Consider the following 9,224-nt stretch of genomic DNA (forward strand, 5'->3'; position numbering starts at 1 on the left):
ATCTAACAGTGTAGGAGCTTCCCTTTTCTCCATACCCTGACCAGCCCTTATGGTTTGTAGACATTTTGATGATGGCCATTCAGAACAGTGAGGTGATACTCATTTTGGTTTTGGTTTGTATTTCTCTAATAATTAGTTATGTTGAGCATTGAGCATCTCTTCATGTGTTTTTGGCCATTTGTATGTCTTTGGAGAAATGTCTGTTTAGATGTTCTGCCCATTTCTTGATTGGGTTGTTTTTTATATAGAGCTGCATAAGTTGTTTGTAAATTTTGGAGATTACTCCTTTGTCAGTCCCTTCATTTGTGAATATTTTCTCCCATTCTGTGAGTTGTCTTTTCTTTTGTTTATGGTTTCCTTTAGTATGCAAAAGCTCTTAAATTTAATTAGGTCCCATATGTTTATTTTTGTTTTTATTTTCATTAGGGGGTAGATTGAAAAAATTCTTGCTGCAGTTTATCTTAGAGTGTTCTATGTTTTCCTCTAATAATTTTTATTGTATCAACCTTATATTTAGGTCTTTAATGGATTTTGAGTTTACTTTTGTGTATGGTGTTAAGGTGTGTTCTAATTTCATCCATTTACATGTGGCTGTCAAGTTTTCCCAGCACCACTTCTTGAAGATGCTGCCTTTTCTCCATTGTCCATTCTTGCCTCTTTTATCATAGATTAGGTGACCATGTATGGATGTGAGAGTTGGACTATAAAGAAAACTGAGCGCTGAAGAATTGAGGCTTTTGAACTATGGTGTTGGAAAAGACTCTTGGGAGTCCCTTGGACAGCAAGGAAATCCAATCAGTCCATCCTAAAGGAAATCAGTCCTGAATAATCATTGGAAGGACTGATGCTGAAGCTTGAAACTCCAATACTTTGGCCATCTGATGGGAAGAACTGACTCATTTGAAAAGACCCTGATGCTGGGAAAGATTGAAGGCAGGAGGAGAAGGGGACGACAAAGGATGAGATAGTTGGATGGCATCACTGACTCAATGGACATGAGTTTGAGTAAGCTCCAGGAATTGGTGATGGACAGGGAGGCCTGGCGTGCTGCAGTCCATGGGGTCACAAAGAGGCAGACATGACTGAGCAACTGAACTGACTGACTGAGGTGACCATAAATGTGTGGGTTTATCTCTGGACTTCCTATCCTGTTCCATTAATCAAAATGTCTGTTTTTGTGCAAGTAACATGGTGTTTCATACTGTTTTGACAACTGTAGCTTTATAGTATAGTCTGAAGTCAGGGATCCTGGTTCCTCCAGCTCCATTTTTCTTTTCAAGATTGCTTTGCCTATTTGTGGCCTTTTGGCTTCCATACAAATTGTAAACTTTTTGTTCTAATCCTGTGAAAAATAATCTTGGTAATTTGATAGAGATTGCACTGAATTTGTAGGTAGCCTTGGTTAGTATTGTAGCCATGCATTCCAGGAAACAAACTCACTCAGAGGGACAATGCAGATAGTGGAGTGCAGTTTATTACACCAGCGGGCCCAAGGCAGAGTCTCCTCTTAGCCAAGGACCCCCACCAGCATTTGTGAAAATCTTTTATACCCCATGTGTACGTGTCTGAGCCCACCACTCCAAATTCATTGAGACTTACATAAACCAAGGAAAATACAATCCCAATAACCCCATCATTCACGTACTATGTGCTCATGTGCTCAGTCAAACAATTAGCCAATAATCAATAAACCCAAGGTTATACTCCGATAGATACAGAAAAATTTATGGCCTGTCTCGAGGAAGGGGTGATTAGTGTATGTTTTCTCTTAGGTGATGAGTAACCTAGATATGATCTTCAAGATTGCCCTGTCTGGAGGGGGGCTTATCCTTCTGTTATTGTTTTCATAGGCACTAAACACAGAGTTCAGAGTCCGTTGGAAAGGTGGCTGAGCATGATCACCATGAACAGGCCTAAGATGGAGTCCAGGCCCTATGAATTCCTTCTTCATTCCCTGCTCTTGATGCTTTTAACTTATATTATGAGCATCACTCATAGGGATATATTGCACTATGGCTCTCCGACCACCAATTTGGGAGAATGACATCAACCTTCGGGTTACAAAGTTCATAATGCATTGTAAAATTCAGGTTCCACAAAGCAGAACTATCAAGGCAACTATAACAATGATAAATATAGTTTTCCACCAATCACCCTTCACCCAAGATAGGACTGAAGTCCAGAAAGGAATGTTTTCATTTGACATTGCTTTTACCTGGCTTTTCATGTCATCTAAAGCAGTTGATACATTGCCAGATAAGTCAGGAATGTATACACAACACTCAACCTTAATTACAGCACAGGTCCCTCCTTGAGCAGCTGTGAGTATGTCCAAAGCCATTCTGTTGTGAATTACCGCTTTTCTCATTTGGATTTGCTCTTCATTTAAGGCTTGGATGGCTTTTGTTCTATCTAGGAGGGCCTGTTTTATGAAATTAGTCAAGGCCTCTATTTTAATCATGATATCTGTTGTCCCTATAAAGGGTACGAATAAGGCAGCAATATACTCATACCATTGACACACAGATCTTGTCCACCTAGCATGTAAATAAGGTAGATTTACTGGGGCTTAAGTAAAGGTTAGGCTTTTGTTACACTGGCATTTTTATCAAATGTAACCCCATGACCCGAGTCTATTGACTATAGGTCTTACACCAAGAGAGCAAGGAGAGGTTATGATTGGCAAGAGAGAGGAAAGTCTCTTTTTGTCATCCCAGGAAAGAGCAGAGCAGTGACACCCTCCAAGGAAGTCCATCCGTCACCGACAGAGGCATAGCCCTACATACCCAGCAGTTGGAAGTGTTGTGGAAGTCTGCGTAGGAATGTGCCCATGAGATGAAAATATTGTCCTGAGTTGAAACAGAAGTTAAATTCAAAATCATGTTGATGAGGCCAAGCAGCAGGAGTTGACTGTGTGGCTTCATCCTGAAGGGGCTCGTCCAGGATCTTCTTTTCCCTCTTCTTAAGGGTGGTCTTAGTCTCTCGAGGGTCAGCGGGGTCCCTCTGTGCAGTCCACTCAGCGTTTTTTGGGTCTGCATGGTATGTTCTCTTCACCCTCGTATGATGGAGCCAAGGGACAACACCTGCCACTTTAACTGCAGTAGGGGTAGTTAGAATAACATAAGGGCCTTTCACCAAGGGGCTAGCAAATCAAGTTTCCAATCTTTGACCCATACTTGGTCACCAAGCATAAACTCATGAATCTGTTCCCCAAGGGGGAACGGCACCCTTTCTTGTACAAACTTAGCTACCCGATTTATTACCTTACCCAGTTCCATCTGCTGTGAAATCCTATTCCCCCTGACCTGAGGCAAATTTGTTGACACCTGGTTTATTATGGGAAGGGGCCTCCCATTCACAATTTCGTATGGAGAATAGCCTTGGGACTGTGGGGTCATCCTGAGTCTGAGCAGAACCATCGGAAGCAAGTCCACTGAGGAGCACTTGGAGAGTCTCTTTAATGTCCGGTTGGTTCACTCCACCATCTCAGAACTCTGGGCCTATATGCAGTTTGCAGTTTCCTTTTGATGTTTAAAGTTTTGCTTACTTGTTGTACTAAATCAGCTACAAAAGCCGGGTCATTGTCTGAACCAATGCTGGTAGGAAGTCCAAATCTGGGAACTATTTCCTAAGCAAGCACCGGGCTACTTCTGATGCTCCTTCAGTCCAGGTAGGAAAAGCTTCTACCCATCCTGAGAACATACATACCATAATCAGCAGGTAACAGTAGTGTTGGTGAGGTTTCATTTCAGTGAAGTCCACTCCCAGGTGTTCAAAAGGCAGCGTGCCCTTCAGCTGAATACCCGAAGGTTTTTGTCTGAATACCGAGAGGCAGCATTAACCTGTGAGCAGGCAGCATGGCCTAGGTGTGTCGTTTGGTGTGTTTAGCTTACCAGAGTGTGTGCCAGCTCCTCTGGTACCAATAATTTGCCACTTGGCAATTCCCACCATCCTTTTCAGTCTTGATGGCCCCTTCCGCTTTGGCTAACCTGACAGCTGTTGTCCTTGTTTTATCAGGCTGGTGCCATCAGTATATAGGACCCAACTAGGGTTTGGAACCTTGTGTCCTTCTTTAAAACAAACCCCAGATACCTTGCCTCCTCCTTGCAGATCTGTGCCTCCTTCTTCAACACCCGGTAACCTGCTTCTGTCAGCAGCTGGAGCAGTGCTTTTGTCCCTTCCCAGCATTTTTCCTTGGTCTCAGCGGCCAGCAGCAGGTCATCCCCATATTGTAGGAGCCAATATCCACACTCTTCCGGATGGAAAGAGTCCAGGTCAGAAGCCAAGGCTTCTCCAAAAATGGCTGGGGAGTTCTTAAACCCTTGTGGGGGAGTCCAGATGAGCTGTTGCTTGGTGCCCCCGACTGGATCTTCCCATTCAAAGGCAAAGATGGGCTGTGACGCTGGGGTGAGGCGTACGCAGAAGAAGGCATCTTTGATATCTAGGCGAGTATAAACTTTGGTCCTCGGCGGGAGGAGGCTAAGTAAGGTATAGGGGTTTGGAACAGTGGGGTGTAAAGTCACAGTAGCCTGGTTGACTAGCCTGAGATCCTGTACAGGCCTTTAGTCCTGTCCTCCTTCCTTTTTGACTGGCAGGATTGGCGTATTCCAAGCTGACTAGCACTCCACTAGAATGCCTGCTTGTTTCAATCTATTGATGTGAGGCTTTCTAACCGGGATGGTGCCTGGTTTGAGTTCTGTTATCACTGGGGCTTGATGTTTAGCCAGCCTGGGGGGAGGGAGGGTTGTCTTCCGCCCAGACCTCAGGGAATAATTGAGTTAGCTCTTCCAGCCCACCCGGTTCTGCCTTCAGAGGCTCATGCAATCTCCACTGATCTTGGGGGGGTCTTGAGAGAGAGAGAGCAAATAAGTCATAGTGTCCATCTGGAAGGTGGGCCTCTCCCCAGGGGGGAAAGTCACTCGTGCTCCTAGTTTGGAGAGCAAGTCTCTTCCCAACAGGGGTACTGGGCACTCAAGAATGTAGAGGAATTCATGAATCACTTGGTACCCTCCCACCTGACATTTTCTGGGCTGGCAAAACAATTTAATCATCTCCTCTCCCGATACCTCAGTTACAGCGGTAGTCTTTTTGGACAGTGGTGCCATAGGATTTGTTACTGCCAACAGTTCTGCTCCTGTATCCACCATGAGGTCAATGTTTTGGTCCCCCACTTTTAACGTTAACATGGGTTCTCTGGGATCTGATATCTCTGAGCCCAGGCTGCTGCTGCTGCTGCTAAGTCACTTCAGTTGTGTCCCACTCTGTGCAACCCCATAGATGGCAGCCCACCAGGCTCCTCACAGCCCTATTTAATTTCCAAGTCAGCAAACCCACAACTGCGGGAGCTTACTCTTCCTTCCTTGCCTTAGGGCATTCATTCTGCCAGTGGCCAAAAGCTTGGCACCAGGCACACAGGTTTGGCTGTAACGGGGCCCGGGGCCTCCATTGGGACTGGTTGAAGGACTGTCCTGTCCCTGGGGCAGAGGAGGTTTTCCAGAGGGCCCGAGATAGACTTTCCCAGAGTAGTAGCTAGCATTGCAAATCTCTTATCTGTTCTCTTTCATTCCCTCAGGCTCTCTGGCAGAGTGCAGTTCAGTTCAATCGCTCAGTTGTGTCCGACTCTTTGCGACCCCATGAATCGCAGCATGCCAGGCCTCCTGGTCCATCACCAACTCCCAGCGTTCACTCAGACTCACGTCCATCGAGTCAGTGAGGCCATCCAACAATCTCATCCTCTGCCGTCCTCTTCTCCTCCTGCCCCCAATCCCTCCCAGCATCAGAGTCTTTTCCAATGAGTCAACGCTTCCCATGAAGTGGCCAAAGTACTGGAGTTTCAGCTTTAGGATCATTCCTTCCAAAGAAATCCCAGGGCTGATCTCCTTCAGAATGGACAGGTTGGATCTTCTTGCAGTCCAAGGGACTCTCAAGAGTCTTCTCCAACACCACAGTTCAAAAGCATCAATTCTTCGGCACTCAGCCTTCTTCACAGTCCAACTCTCACATCCATACATGACCACAGGAAAAACCATAGCCCTGACTAGACGGATCTTAGTCGACAAAGTAATGTCTCTGCTTTTGAATACGCTATCTAGGTTGGTCATAACTTTTCTTCCAAGGAGTAAGCGTCTTTTAATTTTATGGCTGCAATCACCATCTGCAGTGATTTTTGGAGCCCCAGAAAATAAAGTCTGACACTGTTTCCACTGTTTCCCCATTTATTTCCCATGAAGTGATGGGACCGGATGTCATGATCTTCGTTTTCTGAGTGTTGAGCTTTAAGCCAACTTTTTCACTCTCCCCTTTCACTTTCATCAAGAGGCATTTTAGTTCCTCTTGACTTTCTGCCATAAGGGTGGTGTCATCTGCATATCTGAGGTTATTGATATTTCTACCAGCAATCTTGATTCCAGCTTGTGTTTCTTCCAGCCCAGCATTTCTCATGATGTACTCTGCATATAAGTTAAATAAGCAGGTGACAATATACAGCCTTGACATACTCCTTTTCCTATTTGGAACCAGTCTGTTATTCCATGTCCAGTTCTAACTGTTGCTTCCTGACCTGCATGCAGATTTCTCAAGAGGCAGGTCAGGTGGTCTGGTATTCCCACCTCTTGAAGAATTTTCCACAGTTTATTGCAATCCACACAGTTAAAGGCTTGGGCATAATCAATAAAGCAGAAAGAGATGTTTTTCTGGAACTCTCTTGCTTTTTCCATGATCCAGTGGAAGTTGACAATTTGATCTCTGGTTCCTCTGCCTTTTCTAAAACCAGCTTGAACATCAGGAAGTTCACGGTTCATGTATTGCTGAAGCCTGGCTTGCAGAATTTTGAGCATTACTTTACTAGCATGTGAGATGAGTGAAATTGTGCGGTAGTTTGAGCATTCTTTGGCATTGCCTGTCTTTGGGATTGGAATGAAAACTGATATTTTCCAGTCCTGTGGCCACTGCTGAGTTTTCCAAATTTGCTGGCATATTGAATGCATAACTTTCACAGCATCATCTTTCAGGATTTCAAATAGCTCAACTGGAATTCCATCACCTCCACTAGCTTTGTTAGTAGCGATGCTTTCTAGGCCTACTTGACTTCACATTCCAGGATGTCTGGCTCTAGGTGAGTGATCACACCATGGTGATTATCTGGGTCATGAAGATCTTTTTTGTACAGTTCTTCTATGTATTCTTGCCACCTCTTCTTCTTCTTTTTTTTTTTTTTTTTAATTGCCACCTCTTCTTAATATCTTCTGCTTCTGTTAGGTCCACACCATTTCTGTCCTTTATCGAGCCCATCTTTGCATGAAATGTTCCCTTGGTATCTCTAATTTTCTTGAAGAGATCTCTAGTTTTTCCCATTCTGTTCTTTTCCTCTATTTCTTTGCACTGATCGCTGAAGAAGGCTTTCTTATCTCTTCTTGCTGTTCTTTGGAACTCTGCATTCAGATGCTTATATCTTTCCTTTTCTCCTTTGCTTTTCACCTCTCTTCTTTTCACAGCTATTTGTAAGGCCTCCCCAGACAGCCATTTTGTTTTTTGCATTTCTTTTCCATGGGGATGGTCTGGATCCCTCTCTCCTGTACAATGTCACAAACCTCAGTCCATAGTTCATCAGGCACTCTATCTATCAGATCTAGGCCCTTAAAATCTATTTCTCACTTCCACTGTATAATCATAAGGGATTTGATTTAGGTCATACCTGAATGGTCTAGTGGTTTTCCCTCCTTTCTTCAATTGGAGTCTGAATTTGGTAATAAGGAGTTCATGATCTGAGCCACAGTCAGCTCCTGGTCTTGCTTTTGTTGACTGTATAGAGCTTCTCCATCTTTGGCTGCAAAGAATATAATCAATCTGATTTCGCTGTTGACCATCTGGTGATGTCCATGTGTAGAGTCTTCTCTTGTGTTGTTGGAAGAGGGTATTTGCTATGACCAGTGCATTTTCTTGGCAAAACTCTATTAGTCTTTGCCCTGCTTCATTCCGCACTCCAAGGCCAAATTTGCCTGTTACTCCAGGTGTTTCTTGACTTCCTACTTTTGCATTCCAGTCCCCTACATCTCCCTCCCCTTCTTGTCAATACTCACTGGGAGAGGCAGGTATACCTTGGGTGGTTCGACTGGAGCCAGATCCTGGAAGTGCTGGCCAGAGGCCTCTGTCACCGGGATCAGAGACTGCCGAGGTGGCAGCTCTACAACCTTGGCAAGAGCTGGCGGAGAAGCAGCAGCTACTGAAGGACTTCATCTGGCCCTGGATTGGGCAGTAAGGGGGTCTCCAGTATTGGTCGGGCACTGGGAGGAAGGCGCATCATTATCCAGTATGGAGGAGGGGTCAGGTCATCCCCATCCAAATCCTGTAGAATTTCCTTTTTATCATCGGTCAATTTTTGTGCCATTAATATTTTTCCCTTTCCCTTCTGGAAAGCTGGTTTTAGAAAAGGCAGAGGAACCAGTGATCAAATTGCCAACATCTGCTGGATCATGGAAAAAGCAAGAGAATTCCAGAAAAACATCTATTTCTGCTTTATGGACTATGCCAAAGGCTTTGACTGTGTGGATCACAATACACTGTGGAAAATTCTGAAAGAGATGGGAATACCAGACCACCTAACCTGCCTCTTGAGAAATCTGCATGCAGGTCAGGAAGCAACAGTTAGAACTGGACATGGAATAACAGACTGGTTCCAAATAGGAAAAGGAGTATGTCAAGGCTGTATATTGTCACCCTGCTTATTTAACCTATGTGCAGAGTACATCATGAGAAACGCTGGACTGGGAGAAACACAAGCTGGAATCAAGATTGTGGGAGAAATATCAATAACCTCAGATATGCAGATGACACCACCCTTATGGCAGAAAGTGAAGAGGAGCTAAAAAGCCTCTTGATGAAAGTGAAAGGGGAGAGTGAATAAGTTGGCTCAAAGCTCAACATTCAGAAAACGAAGATCATGACATCCGGTCACATCACTTCATGGGAAATAGATGGGGAAACAGTGGAAACAGTGTCAGACTTTATTTTGGGGGGCTCCTAAATCACTGCAGATGGTGACTGCAGCCATGAAATTAAAAGACACTTACTCCTTGGACGAAAAGTTATGACCAACCTAGATAGTATATTCAAAAGCAGGACATTACTTTGACGACTAAGGTCTGTCTAGTCAAGGCTATGGTTTTTCCTGTGGTCATGTATGGATGTGAGAGTTAGACTGTGAAGAAGGCTGAGTGCCGAAGAAT

Source organism: Ovis canadensis, chromosome 2 (genome assembly GCF_042477335.2).
Source record: "Ovis canadensis isolate MfBH-ARS-UI-01 breed Bighorn chromosome 2, ARS-UI_OviCan_v2, whole genome shotgun sequence".
Lineage (NCBI taxonomy): Eukaryota > Metazoa > Chordata > Mammalia > Artiodactyla > Bovidae > Ovis > Ovis canadensis.